Source organism: Protopterus annectens, chromosome 4.part0 (assembly GCF_019279795.1).
Source record: "Protopterus annectens isolate FY-2018-M chromosome 4.part0, PAN1.0, whole genome shotgun sequence".
NCBI lineage: Eukaryota > Metazoa > Chordata > Ceratodontiformes > Protopteridae > Protopterus > Protopterus annectens.
Window position 1 is genome coordinate 1,027,982,832 of NC_056733.1, and position 11,703 is coordinate 1,027,994,534.

Here is an 11,703-nt window from a genome sequence, read left to right on the forward strand (position 1 = left end):
CTTTGGCACCAGTCATCTGTTGCTGTAAGACCATCTTGTAGTATGTTAACATAATTCGGGGAGTCAATGACAGCACCAAACTTAAAGTTGTCTGCAAACCTTTTGTCTTTGCCTGGACCTCTGAGAAGTAGATGCCAAACAGTAGGGGTCCCAGGACAGATCCCTGGGGAACACCACTAGTGACAGGTCTGCTGTCGAAGGTGGAGGCACCTATTTTGACATTGTGGGTCCTATCAGTGAGCCACTTGGCCACCCACCTAATGAGATAGGGATTTCTGCCAAGTTGTGTTAGCTTTTTGATTATGCCAGAGTAGGGGATTGTGTCAAAGCTTTAGTCAAGTCAAGGTAAGCTGTATGTACTGACTTTCCCTCATCCAGTGCCTTGGTGACAGTCTCAAAAATGTCAACCAGGTTCAACAGGCAAGATCTGCCCTTGACGAATCCGAACTGGGTGGGTTCAAGTGCTTGGAGATTTCCTATGTCCTTGTTTATGAGATCCATAATAATATGCTCCATGGCCTTACAGATGAGACTCGTCAAGCTAATGGGGTGATAGCTTCCAGGGTCAGTAGTGGCACCACCTTTGTGCAAGGGGATGACAATGGCAGTTCTCCTGTCTGCTGGATTGAAGCCTGTACTTATGCTGTGGTTGAATAGGGTGCTCAATAGCAAGGCTAGTTCTTGCTGGAGATGGTGCAGAATACAGCCTGGGATACTATCAGGTCCCATAGAAGCTGTGTTCTTTGCCTTGGATAGGGCCTTTAACACTTGATCTATGGAGATGTGAGGTGTGGAACAAGTATCGGGGATGTCAAATGGGTCTTTGGAGAGGGACGGGGGGGGGGTGAAGTTTGCACTGAACCTATCTGCTAGCAGGTTGGCTGAGTCAACAGAATCAGTGTAAGTGGTACCGTTAATAGCTAAATCGGAGCAAACTTGGGCTTTGCCATGGAGGTTCCTGATGTAACTGAAAAGGGCTATGTGGTTAGCTATTGTTTCGGCGGCTAGTTTTGATTCATAATTGGCTTTCGAGGTTTTTACTAGTGATCTAATTTGCTTGTTGAGGCTTAGGAGGGAGTTTTTCCAATTGGGAATTTGTGCCTTTTTACCCTTGGACAACAGCTTCTTCCTTTTGTTGTAAAGCCTGTTGATAGAGGATGTCCACCAGATAGGTATGTGTTTCCTTGAGGAGAAAGTTTTAGTTCTGTTGGATATGGCTGAGTCCATGCAGTTCTACAGGTGCTTGTATACTGCACTGTCATACTGCTCAGCATATTTGTCTGTATTCTGTGAAGGGGCAGTGGTGTGAGGCTACTGATACCCTCCCTTAGAAGGTTGTAGTCAGCTTTTAAGAAGTTTTTCAGCCTGGTTATGGTTGGGGGGTTGGACGGGATAGACACTTCAAATGAGACAGACTGATGGTCTAATCTCACCAGGGAAGAACTTACTATGGGGGTGGTGCAGTGGTCACCCGTGTTGGTGAGAACCAAGTCTAGAATGTTATCTCCCCTTGTGAGGGATGAGACAAGCTGGTTTAGTGCATTACAATTGATGAAGTCAAGGAATCATTGGATAAGTGCATTAGAGCTTGAATAGTTCACCCAGTCTATGATGGGGTAATTGAAGTCACCAAGGATCAGGGTGTTAGGGAGTATCTTGATGGAGTCAAGTAGGTCCAGGTAAGTGGAGTGGGTGCCCTGAGTCATGGAGGGGGGGTCTATAGCTGGCTATAACTTGGATGGGTGTCTTGCCAATTGTCAGTTGCATCTGAAGTAGTTCTAGTACATCATGCTGGTAAACCAGTCTGGAGGTGTGCCTGTCCTTAATGGAAATAGAAACTCCACCACCTTAGTCTTCCCAACCTCATTTTGGGGTTAGAATGTGAGGAGTGAGGTGTAGCCTAGTAAGGCAGGGGTATTCTCTACAGCCCTGAACCAAGCTTCCATGACCGCATAGATGTTGGCATCTTCCAGTGCAAGGAGAGCCTCCAGTGAGTACATTTTCATGTTAAGGCTCCTAGCATTAAGCAGCATGACCTTCAGTTTGCTTTGTGACAGATCTTTTATGTTGGAAGATTTGTCTTTGGGACATTGCCTAAAAAGTTACAGAATCCTGAATCCCAGGGGTTACAAGTGGAGGCCATCTCTGACAAAGCATTGAGGCCAGTCAACCATCTCATCTCAGGCAGACAGATACTGGATCTCCTTGGAATGACACCAGAAACTAAGCCAATTGTTGAAGTTAATTATTTTTTGTTGGTATTGTGGTATCATTCTTGGTGAAGGTAGGATGCTGCTTAGGGCTAGGGTCATACCTACTTGGGACACACACTCTGAGAACTCAGTCATGTCTCTCTTCATATAGTCCAGGAAGGTACGTCTCAAGCCATTCACACCAACATGAACAATGACAGAGTCATACTTGCACCTGTTGTGGAGAGACTTAAGTGCGTGCATGATGTGGTGGATTCTGGCACCTGACAGACAACTGACCATGATATTCTCCTTATCAAGCCTGGTGAGGGGGATCATCAGTGTGTCTCACAACTGAGTTGTTAATGACTAGTATGTTTGGTTTATTGTTGTGCCTTATGGGCTGTGTGATTTTATTGTTATACCTTATGGGCTGTGTTTGTAAGACACTGGTGTGTTGTCTGCTGTCTGTGATGTGTTTGCTGTTGTGTGTGGAATGTTTGTGAGTGTGTTGGAGGTCTCTGCTGTTTGCTAAGTTTTTTATTGAGAACTTCTGCATAGGTGTGTCTGTGTGTTGTGCTTGGCTATGTGACATGGGTGTGGTGTTTGTGCTGGCAATCTCCTCTTTGTCAGGAATACTGACTGTGGTGCGAGAGAAGATGGATTCCAGGTTACTGATATAGATGCATTTCTTGCAAGTAGAAGAATTATGTGCTAGGAGAAGGGGGTTGTCAGTGAACATGAGGCAGTTGCTACACTGTCAATATACCCATGTTGACCAGGCTGGCAGGAGATACTGATGGGAATTGTCCAGACATAGTGTTCTGAAACTTGGATGGACTTATGGAGAGATGTTTTGATAAGGGTAAATGTACTGTTTCCAAGGCATTTAACAGACTGAGCTAGTCACTGCTTTTTTGTGGTTTTGCTCTGTTTCCCAGACTAAATGAAGGTAAGCCAAATGATGAATGTAGAAAAAAATAGAAAGTTAAAAAAGGTGATCATTGGCACATCATTGTGTTTGCCCTGCAGGTATTCAGTTGACAGAGTGAGATCTCAATGTGGTTAAATCACAACGGAAACATGCAAAAACACAGATCATGAGTAAGTGATGGGTTGCAGACAGCAAATGATACTCAAAAACAACATTTGCTAACTGAAACGAAATGCTGACCAAGATGCAGTACTCAGCGAGAAGCACCATTCCCGATGCTGGCTGCACAAACAGGTGCTAACAAAGGAAAGGAACCACCCTCATCTGAAACTAAATGATACTGAAAATGGGCATATATCCAGTTAGACTAGCCCGGTCAACAAATGTAAAATAAATAAATAAATGAATATAGAATGCCCTATAACTGGTACCTGATTTCTGTTAATTGCAATTATAGGAAGCTATTACATATGACATTATAAAAATGATCTGCTCACTGGTTTCACTGCTGAGACACAATTACTACATTGTTTTGACTGCAGATTAGGTTATACAATACAGTCAACTCCTTCCCATGAATGAAATGCTCTATTGAATATTAAAACAAGGCAAATACCAGTTAAAAAGCAATACAATCCCTGTCAATGTAAGCAGGCAGACATCAAGAAGCCTATTATAGTTTTTACAAAATGATTTCTTACAAAACTTGCAATTCACACTCACACTCACACAAAGCTAACGGCCCTAGAGCCCTTACAAGACTAGTCATATTCATCTAGAGTTGCCCCAATGGTCAGTTAGGTGAGTGAAGTTCGCAGAGGTAAGCATCTATGGTAGTTAACACAGACTTCCTCTGTCCAGCAGGAACATGGGCAGCACCCCAGGAGTGAATTTGCTATCACCCATCCATTGATCTAGGTTGCTTTTGAAGAGGGTCAGGGAGGGGGTCTGTTTCAAGTGAATTGGAAGATTGTTCCAAAGAGGTAGCAGTCTCTGAGAGATATATCTATCTCTCTTCAGCATGACCTGTTCATGTCAGAGGCTAGGATAAGATCCCTGGAGTGAGTAACCCTCCTACAGTTTGATTTACAAACGTGTAGTATTTCCATCATGGCCGGGCCAGAGATTGCCCTGTAAGCCAGGCACAGGTCACCCCTTAGCAACCTGTAGGAGACAGAATACAGTGACAGGTCTTTCAGTCTTTCTGAGTAAGACTTGTTTTGTGTACCCTGTAATTTCATGGTGAGAAACCTCTGTGGCCTGTCCAATTGTTGCAGGTGTCTGGTGAGGTATATGCAAAAGGGAGCTTTGTGCTCAATTATTGGTCTGATGAGGGTCACGTATAATGGAATTATAACATCCTTAAATGTAGATGCGATGCATTTACTTACAAGATGTGCCACATAGTAGGATTTCCTTACTACTATGGATATGTGGTGGCCAAAGTTCAGATTGCTATCAACCTGAGTACCCAGATCAAGTACCACTGGGTCTACACTTAGAGGGGTGCGGTCTATAATGTAAGAGATGTCAGCTTTTCTAAAGGGAATAATAATGTATCGTTTTGCATTTAGCTTTAATCCATGCATTTGGCACCAATCATTTGTCTGCGTTAACCTTGTATGCAGTATATTAACATCATTGGTGGAATCAGTGATTGCTCCCAATTTGCAATCTTCAGCGGTCAGCCACAGGCCATCCAAGTTTCCTTGGACTTCTGTGGAATAAATTCCAAACAGTAAGAGGCCCAGAAGAAATCCCTGTGGCATGCCACTGGTAACTGGTCTTTTGCTAAAGGTGAAGTCACCCACTTTGACAGTATTTGCCCTGTCGGTGAGCCAATTGCTTACCCACCTGGTAATGTAGGGGTTAATTCCCAACTGGGAGAGTTTCCATATGAAAGGGAAAGAGACTGATATTTAATGTTTCCAATGTTAGATCAGGTACATGTGTGTCCTCAAACTGTTTGCGACTCACTCTCCCTATTTGTTGCAATGGCGCTTTTCTAGTAGGTAGACTAGGAATGTATTCTAAGGACGTAGAGGCAATAGCATCATCTGCTAGGATACATGGTGTATCCCTAGAATGAGCTGCTCTGTGTTTCATAGTGCCACACATGTTAAACTTTTGTACCTCAACGGGACCATCTGCATGGTTATGAGGCACTGTTTTTAAATGTTTTTTACCTTCCGATAATGATAGCCTGACAGTCCTGCCTATACATCTACCTGCATGCTTCAGTTTAGAGCACCAGTATCTCCTGAGCTAGTTTTTTCTTTCTAAATGATACACATACCCATCAATTAGCAGCACTTCTTTACATTTTTGAGACTGCACTCCGTGATATAACTCCCCAAGTGTTCCTGGAGCTTCATAGCAAACATCCACGTTAGGATGTGTTTCGTTGTACAACGTGGTAAAGGGGAAGACCTGCTTTTATACCTTTCTATGCTTTACAGTCTTCACGCTAACAGTTTGCATTTCAGGAACGCTCTATTCGGTAATGTGACACTCTGGATTTTGGACTTATGGTATTGTGGGAGATCAGGCATTTAACTCAAACCTGGAACAAACAGACAGCACACCCTATCACCTGATACCCCTCCATCACAAATAGCTGAAAACTTTAACAAGCACTTCATAAAATCAGTATCAGACCTATTAACACCCCCCTAATGCTGGACCCCCCACCTTTCAACCTATTCAGACACCAACCCTAGACCATCAACTACATCTAATCCTGTCATTAATAACCCCCTACTCAACAAAATATCATACAAACATAATTCTCATTTCAGCCCATACGCACTGACACCATTAAGAAACTGCTACAAAAACTAAAACCCTGCTCCCCCTCAGCTGATAATCTTCCACCAGACTACCTCAAACTGGCTGCCAACTCAGTCGCCTACCCAATCAGTATCCTTTAAATAGGTTTTTATCCTAATCAGATTTGCCTATCATATGGAAACAGTCTTGCATCATCCCATCCATAAAGGAGGCAACTCTTTTGAACCATCCAATTTCCATCCTGTCTTGTCACCCATATCCAAAATTCTTGAGAGAGGTATTCATCAGCAGGTAATGCAATACCTATTGCAAAACAATCTTTTAACCAAAACCCAAATGGCTTCAACCACAGCACAGCTACAGCTACAGCTCTATTATCATTTACTGACACCATGAACAAGGCCAGAGATGCAGGATGCTATACAGCCTCAGTATTCCTTGATCTCTCCAAGGCCTTTGACACAGTATCTCTCACTCCTTACTATTGGACATACTGTCTAACTTAGGCTTCTCAAATAACACAGTAAAATAGTTTCAGAGCTACCTCAAGGATTGCAAACAAGCAGTGAAATGGTCCAATGAACTCTCACCCTTTCTCCACAACCCTACTGGAGTCCCTCAAGGCTCCATCCTCAGACCCCTACTCTTCAACTTTTTCTCAAACAACCTTCACACTGCTTCTCACCCTGGAACCCTCATTTAATATGCTGATGATTCCACCATAATCTGCACCGCTCAATCACTACCAGAACTACTTTTAAAAACTCAACAGTCCTTTACTGCAGTCAAATCCTGGCTAAGAAATGCCCAACTCTTTCTTAATCCAAAGAAGACTAAACTACTACTCTTTCACCCCAAAAACACCGCCCCTGTCACTGATCATTTTAACATCCTTGCATCTGACAACACTGTCATAGAAATAGTGCAGGAAACCAAACTTCTAGGAGTTGTCATTGACAATAAACTTTCATTCAGTCTCAACATACAGCAAAATGTAAAGAGAACTTACACAAAACTGGGACTGCTATACAGAAACAAGCATTTCTTTACTGCAGCAACCAAAACTACCCTTGCAAAAACATTTATACTTCCCTCCCTTCTTTACGGTGATCCTATCCTAACTAACTTATAAACTTCTACCCTAAGCAAGATGGAACAGTGGTACAACAAAGCTGCAAAGTCTGACACAAACTCAGTATCACATACACCACTGTAAACAGCTAGTAGAACTAAACTGGCTTGAACTACCCAACCAGCTTACCTTTATTCAGCTATTCACCTTGCACAACCTTATTTTCAAGCTTACAGCCTGCCCTGCACTAGCCAGTCAAGTCACATGTTTCACACCAAATTGATCCCTACAATCAAAAGACAAAAATCTCTAGCTATCGCAAAACCTATAAGAAAACCAGGTTGCTCTCTGTATTCATACTCTGTCTCTATACTATGGAATTCACTACCTCTAGCTACAAGCTCTATGTAGGGTTGCCAGCTTCCTTTGTGGCTAAAACCGGACTAAGGTCACGCCCCTTGCAATACCCATAACTCCGCCCATTCCCACCCCCTCTCCCATCCATGCCCCACCCATTTTGTAACCTCATCATGACACCAGTTGATGGGAACGCCCTCTTTTTCTGTTCTGGATGCCTGCTTTCAGCCGATTTCTCCCCAGTTGCCATAAACACTGTTAAAAACTCTCACTCTGCATACTGTCTTGTGCTTTATTCTACAGTTATTACAGATATTTGGATTTAATTTAAAACATTTATTTCAAATTTTATAGCACAAACTACTGATACACATATGCTAAACAAAGCAATACAGTCTCACAATAAAAACAGACTTAGCATTAAAACTACTCTGCCTTTAAATCTCACATTCATCTAAACAGCATTGCACATTGTTTTCCCAAGTTTGGGATGATAACATTTTAAAATGTTCTAAGAAATGACAGTATTAACAACAATCATATCTTACATCAATAACAGACCTGAAAATGTATAGCATGGTCTGAAAATACATGTTTAGTATAAAACAATACATAATGACACAATTGGTCTTGCAGCTTTTGAAAAATAAACCTATGCCTTTTATAGAAAGCTACAGAGCATATGCTTAATGTGGACAACTAATGGATGGTCAGAAACTAGCAGGGTCATCAGTTTACACACCTTTGCTATACCAATCTCAGCTCCGAAATGAGGGACAAGAGCAAACAAAGGCACAAAAAACTGCTCTTGTACATTTAGAAAGCTGCTAGAGTAATATACTGTGTTAACAGCATTCAGAAAAAAGCATTTTAAGTCTGAAATTCAATTGTCTGTTATTGTTTAGTGCAATGCTGTATGCTAAATCCAATCCTGTTACTCTAGCAACGTTCGAGGTTTATCAGAGTAATCCCACTGTCCACTGTATGCTAAATCAAATCATGTTACTCTAGCAACGTTCGAGGTTTATCAGAGTAATCCCACTGTCCGCTGTATGCTAAATCCAATCATGTTACTCTAGCAACGTTTGAGGTTTATCAGAGTAATCCCACTGACCGCTGTATGCTAAATCCAATCATGTTACTCTAGCAACGTTCGAGGTTTATCAGAGTAATCCCACTGTCCGCTGTATGCTAAATCCAATCATGTTACTCTAGCAATGTTCGAGGTTTATCAGAGTAATCCCACTGTCTGCTGTATGCTAAATCAAATCATGTTACTCTAGCAACGTTCGAGGTTTATCAGAGTAATCCCACTGTCCGCTGTATGCTAAATCAAATCATGTTACTCTAGCAACGTTCGAGGTTTATCAGAGTAATCCCACTGTCCGCTGTATGCTAAATCAAATCATGTTACTCTAGCAACGTTCGAGGTTTATCAGAGTAACCCCACTGTCCGCTGTATGCTAAATCAAATCATATTACTCTATCAACGTTCGAGGTTTATCAGAGTAATCCCACTGTCTGCTGTATGCTAAATCAAATCATGTTACTCTAGCAACGTTCGAGGTTTATCAGAGTAATCCCACTGTCCGCTGTATGCTAAATCAAATCATGTTACTCTAGCAACGTTCGAGGTTTATCAAGAAGTAATCCCACTGTCCGCTGTATGCTAAATCAAATCATGTTACTCTAGCAATGTTCGAGGTTTATCAGAGTAATCCCACTGTCCGCTGTATGCTAAATCAAATCATGTTACTCTAGCAACATTCGAGGTTTATCAGAGTAATCCCACTGTCCGCTGTATGCTAAATCAAATCATGTTACTCTAGCAACGTTCGAGGTTTATCAAAGTAATCCCACTGTCCGCTGTATGCTAAATCAAATCATGTTACTCTAGCAATGTTCGAGGTTTATCAGAGTAATCCCACTGTCCGCTGTATGCTAAATCCAATCATGTTACTCTAGCAACGTTCGAGATTTATCAGAGTAATCCCACTGTCCGCTGTATGCTAAATCAAATCATGTTACTCTAGCAACGTTTGAGGTTTATCAGAGTAATCCCACTGTCCGCTGAATGCTAAATCAAATCATGTTACTCTAGCAACGTTCGAGGTTTATCAGAGTAATCCCACTGTCCACTGTATGCTAAATCAAATCATGTTACTCTAGCAACGTTCGAGGTTTATCAGAGTAATCCCACTGTCCGCTGTATGCTAAATCAAATCATGTTACTCTAGCAACGTTCGAGGTTTATCAGAGTAATCCCACTGTCCGCTGTATGCTAAATCAAATCATGTTACTCTAGCAACATTCGAGGTTTATCAGAGTAATCCCACTGTCCGCTGTATGCTAAATCAAATCATGTTACTCTAGCAACGTTCGAGGTTTATCAGAGTAATCCCACTGTCCGCTGTATGCTAAATCAAATCATGTTACTCTAGCAATGTTCGAGGTTTATCAGAGTAATCCCACTGTCCGCTGTATGCTAAATCAAATCATGTTACTCTAGCAATGTTCAAGGTTTATCAGAGTAATCCCACTGTCTGCTGTATGCTAAATCAAATCATGTTACTCTAGCAACTTTCGAGGTTTATCAGAGTAATCCCACTGTCCGCTGTATGCTAAATCAAATCATGTTACTCTAGCAACGTTCGAGGTTTATCAGAGTAATCCCACTGTCCGCTGTATGCTAAATCAAATCATGTTACTCTAGCAACGTTCGAGGTTTATCAGAGTAATCCCACTGTCCTCCTTTCCATTTTCATTTTTTATCTCTAAGTGCACATGCGATGGAAGAACAGTCTAGGGGGTTTTCTTCATGAATCAAGTGTGATGCTGCCATGATCATACTGACAGAAAATGTCTTAAACCTGCAAGTTACATCTATTTGTGTTTAAATATTTGGCACCTCAAGCCTTACTCAGACTGCTGTATGTCATATGGTCTGGCTTCTAGTACACTGCTATACAATCTGAAAGTAAAGCCAATGGAGCTAATAACACAATATCCCATATATCACCTCTAGTTTAAATTTGAAACACTAAAGCTGAGATGTTATAAAGTGTCAGGGATGATTATATTTAAGTTTGAACTGAACTGAAGCAGATCAAGTTATTTCATAAAACATGGTGCAGCTTAACCTTAAAAAGGCCCATTGATAGGTTTATGGCAGTTGGAAATTATGATTCTAGAAATTCTATTTTTTCCTGACTGCAATCAGAATGCAAGGAAGCTCTGAAAGGCAGAGTAAGCTATATTTCTACATTTCACTCAGAAGGAAGCCATGCATGTTCAGACTCCTTGGTGATTTGTCAGGAAAAAAACATGCTTTACACAGAACAGACCGAAATATGAGTCAATATCAGAGACATCATTTTGCAGAATCAGGGAAAATTGAGAGCATCTACATGATATATTCCCTAACCCCCCATGCATACCTACACACACACACACACACACATACACACACACACACACACACACACACACACACACACACACACACACACACACACTACCTTCATTGCTAAAGCTGCTTTCCCGATGCTGGCTTCTGCTGTGCCTTCCCCGTTTGAAGTTAAACACTATCCAAAGTGGAACTGCTGATACTCGCTTAAATGCTGCCACTACGATCAAAGTTGAACTCTTGCTGCTCGCTTGCATTCTGAAAATGCTGCCTTCCTTAAATGCTGGCTTCTGCTTCCCGCTCGCACTACCGGAAGTGAGCTCCTTGAGCTCAATTCCAACAGGCTGGTAGCCCTGGGGGACCTGATGTAATTACGCACGTGATGACATCAGCGTCAGCGCCGCAAAATTTAAAAACAAAACCAAAGTCCGGTTTTGAATGGAATTTCTAACCGGACAACTTTTCAAAAAACCGGACAGTCCGGTCAAAAAACGGACATCTGGCAACCCTAGCTCTATGCCTGGCCTAACTCATTTCAAAGCCTCTTTAAAAACATCATCTCAAAAAGACATGGCTCTGCTCCTGTGCTCGGCTCTTCCTCTTCTTCCACACTAGCCTCATCCTCCTCTTCTATCACATTTCACTCCTTCACAGTCTGCAAGGGCCTAAAGCTCTCCTAACTCCATCTCTGTTCCTATACCATATCCTTAAGCTACTGCTCAGACTGTATTGCTTCTGTGCTTTTTAACTCTCTCACTATCTTTCTGCATCACTAACTTTCAGGCTATTATTTTCCTAACTGAAACCAACATTCTATTTTTTCATGTACTATAAACAGTTAATGTCGTACACTGCCCTACCTACATACTATTTTTGGATACTATCCACTCACAGGCTATGTATATGCTGATAGTGATTATTGTCTAAAATGTTTTAACTCTAGAGAATTGCC